The sequence below is a fragment of the Miniopterus schreibersii genome (genome assembly GCF_964146895.1).
Source record: "Miniopterus schreibersii genome assembly, chromosome: 1".
In the NCBI taxonomy this organism is placed as follows: domain Eukaryota; kingdom Metazoa; phylum Chordata; class Mammalia; order Chiroptera; family Miniopteridae; genus Miniopterus; species Miniopterus schreibersii.
This window is the reverse complement of record NC_138101.1, coordinates 43,787,225-43,799,671: the sequence shown is the minus strand read 5'-3', so window position 1 is coordinate 43,799,671 and position 12,447 is coordinate 43,787,225. Positions and strand designations below refer to the sequence as shown.

The 12,447-nt window shown below is 47.4% G+C and overlaps 1 protein-coding gene across 7 annotated transcripts in view; it reads right to left on the bottom strand.

Moving 5' to 3' along the window:
• Positions 1 to 12,447, bottom strand: part of SHROOM3 (shroom family member 3) — a 270,211-nt gene that overhangs the window by 63,288 nt on the left and 194,476 nt on the right. The window contains exon 1 of one of the 7 annotated variants that reach the window (XM_081148822.1): positions 10,682 to 10,803. The exons of the other annotated variants lie outside the window; for them this stretch is intronic. The gene's annotated coding sequence lies outside the window, so the exon portion shown is untranslated. Of the gene's footprint in view, positions 1 to 10,681; positions 10,804 to 12,447 lie in introns of those variants that run through there. 7 annotated transcript variants of the gene reach the window in all.

Sequence of the window (12,447 nt, the reverse complement as noted above, 5' to 3'; positions counted from 1 at the left end):
CTCCATATTTTTAAAGGAAAATTTCGGTCTGAAAATGGAAGTAGATGCTTCTATCCTGGGAGCCAATTCCAGCAGTGGGAAGACTTCACGCTGTGGCAGGATTTACTTTGGGAGCTTCTGCAAACACTGAAAATACTCATTGGAGAGGAAGCAGGGTTCCTGGGAAACCAGTATCAGCAGAGGGAGGCGAAGGCTTCCTGAGAAAATTCAGCTTCCCCTTTTCTCCCCTCATCTATGGTTCCCGGAGAAGCACACAAACCTCAGCAGCGAGCCACTACGATTCCTTACTTTAACATCAGACACTATAGCCTGAAAGCACATTTTGTACATTATTCCATTTGGCCCTCATAATAACCCTAAAGGGCAAGTAGAGCAGGCAGCATTTACTCCCATGTAGCAGGTGTAGACAGCCTTAGACAGAGACAGTTGCTTGCTCAGGTCAGGACGTGTAAGGTACACAGCTGGCTCGTGAAGCTAGGGTCCCTAACTCTAACTTCCACACTCTCTCTCTCATGTCATACTGCCTTTGGATTCTACAATCTTGAAAGTCCATTGACAGAGGTGGCAGACATTTAATATCAAAAGCTTCTTTAAAACAAATGCTTCTTCTAAAGAAAGGAGTTAATGAAATTTAGATAGGACCCTTCTCTGTCCCTAGCCCAACTGTCCCTAGGTCTAGAGAAATGATGAGGCCAGTTGTTGAAGGGCTCCCCCACCCTAATCTCTGCTACCCAGACTGCTTTCCTGCTCTCGACTCGGAACATCTTAACACTAGTCATACTGCTGAAATGATATAGGACATGTTTCCTGCTCAGACTCAGAGCCCACTTCTATACCCAGCTCAATCATCCATTCACTCAGTCAACAATCATTAAGGGTCAACCATGGACCACACAAGAGAATATCATTACAAATTAATGGGGAGCACAGGCAAAATAACGGCACAAATATATAATTAGAAATCATGATAAGTACTAGAGAGATAGAGTACATGATACAAGAGTAGTCCACTCAGCTTGCCTCCCTCTCCTTTCCATCCACTTTCCTACATTGTATGTATGTTCATTTCCTTCCTACCGTATGCCTCACAGAGGCATCAAAGCAGCAGTCCCAGAGGTTGTAATTACCTTATGGAGTGCTCTGAGCCAGGCCAGGTGCTAAATTATTACCTCCACAGCTTATTGTAATCTTCACAACCAATCTCTAAGGTAGGCACTTTTATGCTATTACATCCCTAATTTACAAATGAGGAAACAGACTCAGAAGCAGAAGAAATTGCTCAAACTCTAGTGGAACAAGAATTAAATCCAGATCTGGCTGATGACAAAGCCTGTGTTCCTAACGACTATACAATACGGTTGACCCTTGAGCCATGCAGGTTTGAATTATACTTATATGCAGATTTTTTCAATAACTGTATTTTCTCTAGCTTACTTTATTGCAAGAATACAGTGTATAATACTACATATAAACTATAAAATGTGTCAATCAACTATTTATGCTATCAGTTAACAGTAGGCCTATGATCACCACTATAAGACAGGAGCGCCATCCTGGCTGGGTAGCTCAGTTGGTTAGAGCATAGTCCTGATACCCCAACGTTGAGGGTTTGGTCCCCGGTCAGGGCACATACAAGAATCAACCAATGAATGCATAAATAAGTGGAACAAAAAATCAACATTTCTCTCTTTCTCTCTCTCTCAAATAAATAAAATCATAAAAGACAGGAGCTTTTATCATTCAGTCAAAGCGACCTGAGAGAGATGAATAGGGAAGTCACTAAGGTACCAAAATGCAGCCCATTTGTGAAAAAGGAATCGTTTGAGGTTTACAATATACCTTTTCAAGGTGCTTGTAATTTTGGTTCCATGGACTGACAGGACGGTGGTGCAATGATGGGCCCTTTTATTTCTTAAAAGGGGAAACTGCAAATGCCCAAGGCATTTGTGAAGGATATAAATATTTAAGTCCAGAGTGGAGGTTTCTGTATGTAAGAACAGGCAGTGAATGTATCTGCAAGGCAGTTTTTAAAACATGGGGGCCAAATATATAGTAACAGAAGGAAACTAGACTTGGGATGGTGAGTACACAATAGAGTATACAGATTTTGAATTGTGTTGTACACCTGAAATTTATATAATGATATTAACCAATGTTACCTCAATAAATTTAATAATAATAAAAAACTATAATGAGTTTGGGCGCAGCTTTTTTGAGCCCCTGGAGTCCTCCCACCTTTGGCTCTGGGGTGAGAGACCCCTCCCCTCCTGCAGGCAGGAGGAAGTAGAAGGACTCTGGCTCTGGAAAGTCCCTGGGGACACAATGGGGGGTGTGGGAGCCAGCATTTCTCTCTCCCTTCTACTTGCAAATAGGTTGCTCCTGTCCTAGACCTGCCTTGAGAAGAGGGGTGGACATTAAAAATGTAAATGGAGACTGTCATTCATTGGGAGAAAGTAGGTCCCTTGCTAAATTTGGCATCAGCTAAGGAATCTTAGCAAAAATGAACTCACCCCCTTGTTGTGAGGGAGGCCTAATCCTTACTTTGCCCAAGAGGATTATTGGGTCTTAGAAAGAAGCTCACATGCATTTTTTTTTAAAAGCTCGTGCCAACTGCATTTATGTCCACAATATGCAAGATTCGTTCTGCTTTTAGGGTAGATAATAGACATTCCATGCTATTTAAATGCCTTCAAATCTCATACCTCAATGTTTCCAACCTTTGCTTTTACCCAAAGCAGGACTCTGTCTCCCAAGCTTTCCCCCAGCTGTTGCTTTATATTCTTTGGGAGTGCGGTTTAAATGGAGGGCAAGGTACCCAAATGCAGTGCATTTGTGAAAAAGTAATTGTTTGAGGTTTACAATACACCTTTTCAAGGTGCTTGTAATTATGGTTCCATGGACTGAATTTTTACTTATCCCCATTTTTCCTTTCCCTTTGTTACTATAGGATTAGTGTAATACAGTCTGGAGTGTTGTGTTTTTTAAATCCTGTATGTCCTTACCCCAACACTGCCTTATCCTCTCCAGGGGAATTCTGGACCCACCGACATATATAATATGAAAGTGGGACTGACAAAATCTGTCTTTAGCATGGCATTCTCAAAACATCATTTAAAATTATTAAAAATTTGGCACCTGTGTTGAGCTTTACAACTTACAAAGTATGTTTACCTAACAAATTTAATTCTCATAACAACCCTGTGAAGTATTGTCTCCCTTTCACGGAAATGGAAACCGAGGCACAGGTAAATAAGTTGTTCAAGGTCACAAACAAAGTGGTAAAATCAGGACCCAACATACTATAATGTTCCACATGGTGTCCTTAACCACCATCTACAACAATCACATCATTGAAAGGCTTAATGAGAAATTTGTAGGGCTGAACAACTTTAGAAAACAGAGTTAGTTGCCTTGCCCCAGGAAAAACGTAACAGTTCTTTCAGTATTGTCTTCGTGAGGAGTGATGACTTTTGGTGGTCTCTATGACTTCTTACCCTCACTACCAGGGCTGCTTAATTTCCATCTGTAGTTAGAATTCCTGTGTTAACTCTGGGGCCACCTGGACTGCAAATGAGAAGGAATTTAAGCCTCTAGCAGTATCTCAGGAGATGGCTTCAAGACAAACTCTTGGCTAGTTGTGTTCTCATCTTGAACCTCAAGTTCCCATGCAATCCCCCAGTTCCCAGGGCCTGCCTGGTCTTCCAGGCTGGATGAAAACCTACCTTTGATGCCAAATTCCTTCCAGACTGGAGCCTGGCCTTGTTAATGTCCACTAACCCATAAACACCGTACTGGGAACAAAAGCCGAAGGGAAGGCAGGTAGAGTTTTATCTGACAGGGCAGAGCAGGTCCTTCCCCTTGCACTGGGCACTAACACAGAAGGGCCGGGCACCAGGCAGGAGTTTGGCGGGTCCTGGGGTGGCCAGGCCAGGCCAGTCTAGGCAGGAAATATCCCATGAGCTGTACATCACTCCGTCTCCCCTCCCACTGCAACCCCAACACACCAAGCCTGGGAAAGGGACAGAACCCATGACAAAGTGAAGTAGTGGGCTGTGACCCCATGTCACAGATCCAGCTGCAGATCCAGCTGCAGACCGGTGGCCTCCGGCCCAGCCAGACCTGGCTCAGTAGGGGAGGCGGCCTCCTCTCACTATAGCATTCCAGCTGCTAGTGGTGAAGAGGTAACCATGGGAACCATCACAAAGGGCTTAAAGTTGAAGGAAAGAGGCTGGAGGCCACAGTGAAGAGGCAGAGAGTGACTTCAAGTGACAGTCATGCAATTCTGAGCCATGCACATCGATTCTGAGTCAGGCTAAGAGACAAACGGAGCTTGCACATGGCGAAGCAGCCTCGAGAGGTCAGGGACAACCACAGAGCTAAGATCCTTGTAGGTTCTTCCTCCAGGTTTCTTCTCTCCCCTTCACAGGGAGCAGAGCCCTAAAAGAATTCTGTCTGCCAGTAACTTTATCCCGAGATAATGGGGCTCACTTGGGTGGACAGAACTTCAAATACACACAGTGACATTCCTTCAAATGCAAGAACACTTTGCAAAGGGGGGAGTCCTCCCCAACCCCCTTGGTCTCATTCAGCCCACTGCTCCAGCGGCACCTCTTTGGATGGGGCTCTGCGTGCTTGGGGCTTCTCTGATGGGTCTGTAAACACAACCACACCACTTGGGTGGCTTAGGACAGGGTCCTGAGACTCGCTGTCTGGCCGCACTGCAAGGAGAGGTTTGGACGTCCAGAACCTTAGTACAGAGCATCTTAGTGGGATTCAATGAAAAGGCTCCAATCTAAATAGGAAACCATGGCTGTATATTTAACTCCATTTGCCCCTGGGCATCGAACATTATTTTAACAAACTGGCCAACGTGACTTGTTACGTCTTCACCGCATCGATAGTTCTCAACCCACCTCCTGGGATTTATTTGTTGCTTAAAGTTTTCTAGCTCAGGGTTCTCCAGAATCTGGGAGTTGAGGAAATGCCAGTGGAAATAGGGAACACAAAACATCCTAGGTCAATCGTTTACTGAGCCTCTGACTAGGATGGGGCTGTGGGACACATTTTTCACCGTGGCTTCCTTGTGGACACCAAGGTAATATGGCATCTACATCAGTCCCTAAATGGGCCTCACAAAGTCTAGGCCAATTGTAATAGGCAGCCTGGTTCTCCACATTTTATGTTCACAAATTGACTTCTTTATTGGAGTCCTTTGGGGAGGGGGTGAAAGGCAATGTCAGAGAGAGCCACTGACAGGCAGAGTTTTGAGGGCTGGGGAAAGAACGTGACAAGGTCATTAGCGCCTCTCCTGCAAACCCCACCCCCTAACCTCAGCAAGAAGGCAGTAAGTAGACTTTAACCACTGAAGAACACACTCAGCACCACCAGTGTTCACTTGCAGGCAGCCCATAAAGGAAGGGAGGGCACTTATTTATGTCCCTTTCTCCTTGCAGTAATTAAGTAAAAACAATTTTACCTAAAAGGGAAAACTAACTGACCTCTATTAACTAACTGACCTCGTCAGTTGAGAGGCAAGGTCTTGTGAGATTCCAACCCTGGCACCTCCACGGTGACAGTGGTGCCTGCTTCATAGGAGGGCGAGGGAGATGTGAGAGGAGTTTCAGACAGTTCCCCACTCTTAGCAAATACTTGATAAATATTAGAAGTTAACACCCACCAGGTGCCAAGCTAGTTATTTTGTCACTTCATCCTTAATCTGATAAGCATTACTACTTCTTTTAAGGTATTATCATCACCATTTTGCAGATGAGGAAACTCAGGCTTAAGGAATTTAGGAACTTGACCTAAATTGCTAATAGGTAGCAGAACTCGGATGCAAACCTAAGTCAACCTGGCTCCACAGTCTAAGGCCTTTCCACTCTACTAAACTGCCTTTATATATGTCATTTTGGTGGTGTTGTTATTTTTAGTAATAAATAACAAGAGAGAACATTAGCAAGAAACTCTGGTGTTTAAGAAAAGAGGACCGATGAAAAAGAACCAGGACTTTAAACCTCCACCATAAGCAGGAGCCTTTAAAAAAAAAATTAGCCTAAGACAGAGCCCTCTGCCGTGACAAATATTCCAAGAGAAATGGATACACATTTATAGTCAGTCCAGTGTCCTCGAAGGTTCTTCCTTCAGGTTTCTTCTCTCCCCTTCAGAGGGCAGAGCCCTAAAAAGAATTTTGTCTGCCAGTAATTTTGCCCTGAGATAATGGGGCAAAATATCATTGAATTCCAGGGGCTAATAAAATGCTCTCAGTAAACGGTTGATGTTTACTGAATGAATTAAACCCATCCAACAACAACACACCTCTGCTGGAGCTGGCAAAGTATATAATGCATCTTTGCCAAACACTCTGTTTTACTTAAAAATAATTGAAGCTTAATAGATGAAGTAAACGCTTGCATTTTATTTACCACTCTATCCAAGGTATTTGGCTCAAAATTCAAGTTATATAATTTTTGCCTTTAAAAAAAAGCACAATATTAATTGGCTACAGAGATCAACTACAGCTTTGGAAAGAGGGTGCAATTGTAACCCTTTCAGCTGGGTGCCCAGGGGAGGCTGCGAGCCTAGTCTGGGAGTTCAGCTTCAACCAGGATCATTAAATCAGTTGTCAAAAACAGAGGGGTTTGCCTGGTGGGTATTTCCTCTCTTTGGGGTTTACTTGTGCTGGCAAAGCAAGGCCCCAGTGGTATTTTGATCAGGTAGGCAAAAACTTTACATTTAAATTCTCTACAATCTCAAAAAAGGACTCATAAAAAGAAGACACATATAATGCTAAGGACATTGGTTAATATGTTACAAGACCCTTGATAACATTAAGTAAAATGGCCTTCACAAGAAGTGCAATTAACTTTATATCAACACCAAACCACATATTATATTTATCACTGCAGGGATTACTAGCTGACACTTACTGAGTTCTGACTAAGCTGAACATTTCATCATCTGACTTAATCCTCACAATAACCCTATGAAGGAGATATTTTATTATTGTCCAGTGCTTTCAGGCTCAGAGGCATTTAACAACTTGCTCAAGGTAATATACCCCTAGAGACAGAGAAGGGATGTGTACCCTTGTCTATCTCTAGAACCTAAGTTGTTTTTCTAATTGAACCAATGCGTTGCATACAATAAAATGTGTAAGTCTTAAGTGTCTGGTTCAATGGATTTTGATCTTTGTGGATAGTCATATAACCATCACTCAAAAAAAGGAGACATCAAATATTTCCATCACTCCAGAGAAATCTCCTCTTTCCTCTTTCCAGGCAATCCTCCCACCCCAGAGGCAAGCACTAACTTCTGGCATCACAGGTCCGTTCTGCATTCTAGTAACTTCATGACAGAACCGCTTCTGTATTCTTTTGTGTCTAGCTTCTTTCGGTTTAACGGAATGGTTCTGAGATTCACCCCGTGGTTGTGTGTATCATGAGTTCATTCCTTTTTTTTAACCCTCACCTGAGGACATTTTTTCCATTGTTTTTCAGAGAGAGTGGAAGGGAGAGAGAGAGAAACATCGATGTGAGAGGGAGACATCGATTGGTTGCCTCCCGCACACCCCCGACAGGGGCTGGGGATGGAGCCTACGACCCAGGTACGTGCCCTTGGCTGGAACTGAACCCAGGACCCTTCAGTCCGCGGTCCGACACTAACCACCGAACCAAACCGTCTAGGGCACGAGGCCGTTCCTTGTGATTACTGAGTAGTATTCCATTGTGAGGATGTTCCACAGTTTATCCATTTTCCTGTTGATGAACTTGGGGTTGTTTCCCGTTGCTGACAGTTATGGGTAATGTTGTCATGAACATTCTTTATGAGTCATTTTGTGGACATCTGTTTTCGTCTACCTTGGGTAAATATCTAGGTGTCGAAGTGCTGGGTCATGGGGTTGGTGCTGGTATATATTTAACTTACAAGAAACCTAAGTTCTTAACTCTGTGCTCTGCTCCCTCAGAAATGGCCTAGCTTATTAACATGTCTGATTTCTCCTCTCATCTGACAAGTTCCCTGAGGGCGAAGAACCCACTTCCAGTTCCTGGGCTGCCTCCCACATAGTAAATGTTTGCTGAACAAATGAATGACCAATGTTCATACCGTATTCCTGTTCGTTCTTTAGGCGTTACTGCAGCGTAAGAAAACATGCTTGGCATGCATGGAAAACCATGACAAGCTGGAGGGTGTGGGGTGGCACTGCTCATTCATTCAAGCAAGATGAAAAACCGCCCAGCCGGGAGACTCCTGACTTCCCATCTTCTTTTTGACATGACCTTTCCTAGAAAGTGAGCCCCCTCACAGTGATCCAGCAGGAAGAAAGAGGGGTGGCTGCTCCTGCTCAAGTGACACTATGGAAAGGGAGGAAGGTGTCACTGCAATTGAGGTCACACAGTGGTTAGAATTACAGGATACTTCTGTCAAACGGGAGGGCAGAGGAAGCAGCAAGCCATGAAATCCTGACCTTCTGAAAGAAGCCAGCAAAGCCGCAGCCCTGCTGGAGCCCAGGGGAACAGAAGTTACAGAGATACTTGGTTTAAGTAAAAGTGCCACACGGTTTCTACACTGAAAATGAAGAGTCAAGAAAACATTTTGAGGAGAACGTAAAATGTTAGTGTGAAAATGTAACCAGGTTCAACACACAGAACAGGATAATAAAAACATGGGGTCCAAAGTGGAGAAAGGTCTCGGGCATACCATCCTGAGCTCAGAGGTTTAGCACAACACACCCCTTCCTGCCTTTGAGGCAGAACGTCTAATTCCCATGACACAATGCATTCGTTTACTTTAAATCACAGAACTTACACGGTATTTAACCTATAGCTTCTTGGAAAATAACTGAATCAGTATCGATAGTCTACTCATAAACGGAAAAGGAATGACAAGTCCTAGGGGTAATTTTAAATCTTTCTCAGAAAAAAAAATCTGTTTTACATAAATCAAAACAGGGCTCTGCCTCATCCTGGACTCGGGTGCTTTGGGGCAACTGTTATTTTCTTTGGCCCCAGGTTACTGAGGGCTGAAATAAGTTTAGAATTCCTCCATTTGGGTTCCGAGAGGTGACCTAGTGTTCCTTTATCTAGGCAGCAACGCACTGAAGCCATCCTAGGCAGATGGATGTTTATCCTGTTCTTAAAATCTCCAGGGAAGTGAATTCTCTACAACATCCCTTGGTAACCTTCTCCAGGGTTTTATCAAGCGTATGATGCGGAAGTTCTGATGTAGAAACCAATAAAAATATTAAGTCTATGAGCCTAGCTACAAGCACTGGGAAGGGTATGCATGTGCTTGGGCTCTTTGCCTCAAATGGCAGAGAGATGTATTTACAAAACAGGCTATGCAAACAGAAACCATTTGTCAGGCGCAGATGTGGGAAGTTGATTCGGGAGAAATTGCCACAATAAATTCTGTGTCATGAAACCATATGAGTAAGGTATTGTTGGTTATAACATTTTTTTAAAGTGCAAATTTATTTCCTTGTCAATTATGAGTTTTCGTGCCTAACCAGGTTTGTTAGCAGTTTTCTGAAATGTCCATAGCTCAAAAGTTTTCAAATGACTAGGCTTCTGTGCAAAACTAGGCCTTAGCAAACAGAACCTAAGTGTTATTGTTAAGGATAACTACTTTCCCACTTCTGCATATTCTACCTTTTATAAGCAGAAAAAAATTAAATATTTTAAAATTAAATATTTTAAAAATAACCATCATGATTAGTTAAAATGCAAAACAATTTCTGGTGAAGTTATTTGGGGGAAGACTTAGCCATAGCTCGGATCATCATGCTTTTCATTGGAAATGACCGTTTCGCCTTTCAGTATGAACAGTTAGAAGCAGGAAGGCACAGCCGTCCGCAGAAGGCTCGTGCCCAGGCTTCCCGCTGCCCCTCGCAGCAGCCTCCCGCGCAGGGCAGGCCTGTGGGCCACATTCGCTCCCAGGCAAGCCGCCGTGTAGTTTTAAGTGCACCACCCCAACACTACGATTTAAGCATGAACGAAAAATAAAACAGTAAAGCTAAAGCACGAGAGAGAGGGAGACCCCCCCCCCCCCCCGACGCTCCGCGCACTGACATTTTGTAAGCTCTGCCCCATCCTTCAGCAAAGCGCTGTCCCCCTCAGCAGCTGAGCGGCGCGAGCGTCCGGGGTAACTCATTTCCGTAACTGAAATCCCCGCAGGACCGTGGGACACGCCTTCTAAAAATCTGCCCTAAGGTCTGGACCGAGGGCGGGCGGAGCCGCGGCCCCCCTGCAGCCGCGAGCCCCGCACAGGGCGGGGAGCCCGGTCGTCCTGCACCCAGTGGGCGCCCTCGTGGGCAGCCATGGATCAAAATGAAAATATTTCACAGATCAGCGCTTCCGAAAAGTTTTCACGCTGTCAATAGTCTGCAATTATTTTCCTGGAGTGGCAGTTTCTGCCTCCCTAATAAAAAAAAGCCAAGGCCCAGGGAGTGTCGGGGGACCTCGGGGCGCGCCCCCCAGCCCACAGCAGGCCGGCTGCGGCGGGGCCCCCCGGGACCCACCCTCCCGGCCCCGGCCCGCGGGCCCCCCGGGGCCAAAGCAGACACCCTGAGAAAGCAGGCGGCGGGCCTCCCGGGCTCCCTCCCGCCCGCCGTCCCTCCCGGGCATCAGCTCGCGCGGCCGCGCCCGCCGCGGCCCAGGGGCAGCGCCCCGAGCCCCGCACTCACCACCGCGTCCCCGGCGCGGGCCCCAGGCCGACGCCAAGTTCACACCTCGCGGGGCGGCGCGGGCCGGGCGCGCTCCACAGCCGGCGGGAGGCGGCGCCCTCGGCCTCTGCGCGCGGCTCCGGCGGCGGCGCGGCCGGCGCGGGGCGGCGGCTCCCAGGCCCGAATCCCGCGCGGGGCCCGGGGGTGCAGGGCCCCGGCGGCCACGCCTCCCCGCCGGGAGGGGGCCGGGGGGCGCTCGGGAGGGGCCGGGCCCGCGGGGCGCCCGCCGCCAGGTGATCCCGCAGAAGCCTCCGGGATTGGCGCGCGCGCCACGGGATTTGCATGTCAATGGCAGGGGCGGCGCCCGCGGGCTCGAAAACGGCTGCGGGGCCGCGGAGTCGGGCTCCCCGGGGCCTCGGGGCGGCGGGGGCACCCCCGGCACCGGCGCGCAGCCCCGGAGGGGCCTGTCCTCCGCCGGCTGGACGGGCGGCGCCCGAGGGGACGGCCAGCTCGGGGGGCGCGCGCGGGGGCTGCGCGGCTGGTGGCTGGGCTGAGGCGGCGGGAGCGAAGCACGGGAAAGCTCCCGTCACCGGGAAAGCGACCACCCGTCTTCCCGGGCCCGTTCCCGGGGAGCCCGCGGCAGAGACCGGTGGCTGCTGCCGTTGGCTGAAGCCGCGCCCCCCCCCCGCCCGTTCCCTGGAGCACCGTCTCGGGGCCGAGGCAGGTGGGCGGGTCAGGGGCTCCGCTGCCGCCCTTTGGGAGACACTGGATTCAGCCCTGGAAACCTTGGGGGCTTGGGCACATCTGTGATCGGGGTGCCCAGCTATCCTGGAGGAAGGTATGGTGCCATTTACATTTCATCCTTCTTCAAAGGCTCTTCCAGCCTCTTTCAGTGGAGGTAAGAATTTCCCCGCCCCCCCTAATTGCTTTCACATGTCAGCTCCATAAATTAAAATAAAATTTCCAAGTGGCTTTCTTTCTCCTTACTCGTCTAGAATCTTTGTTGTTAAAAATCTCAGGTTCTATATTTAAGGCGATAAATATCTATATAGACACACACAAAAAAGAGAGAGAATGCCTAATTAGGTAGGAGCCAGAAAAGTCAGTTCCCCTACAGTGGGTACCACTTGGCTGTGCTCTTAGTTTTACCTGGCCCGACGCAAGGGCAACGGCTAAATAAACCTCTTTACTGATATCTTCACGGACAGGCTCTCCCCTGCCCCGTACAGTATTTTCCCCCTTAAAATGGTATTTTATTTTCAGTGGTATCACAAGCATGTACAAACACACGCACACACCTGGGACATGGTGGGCGGGATCCCCGCACACACTGTTGCTAGGCCTGGGAAGCAGGAAGGCCAATGTTGACTGTCCTGTGTCCTACTGGGAATCTAGCCTTGGGGGAAGGCAGGCGATATTCAGAATTTGAGCTTTAAAGAAATGGTCAGCCCTTACAGTTTGGAAAGCACATTGCACTGCCTTATCTCATGGAGGAAATAAGTATTAGCTGAGGACATGGGCAGAGCTCTGGAAGCAGAGCAGGTGAGACTCCGATCGCCCTGCTGCTTTACTTTGTTTCCTAAGTACTCAGGGTCAGGTGAAGTCACATAAGGGTGGACCAGATCCCTCATTCCTGTGTGACACATCACTTTAAATTGGTGATTAAAAACTGTGGGTTCAAATCTAAGCTCCCCCACGGCCTGTATTATACCAGTGAAATCCGTCACTGGGCTTCCATTGTACCGCAGATTCTGGGAACTACTTTTTACTGGTATCTGTATTTAGAA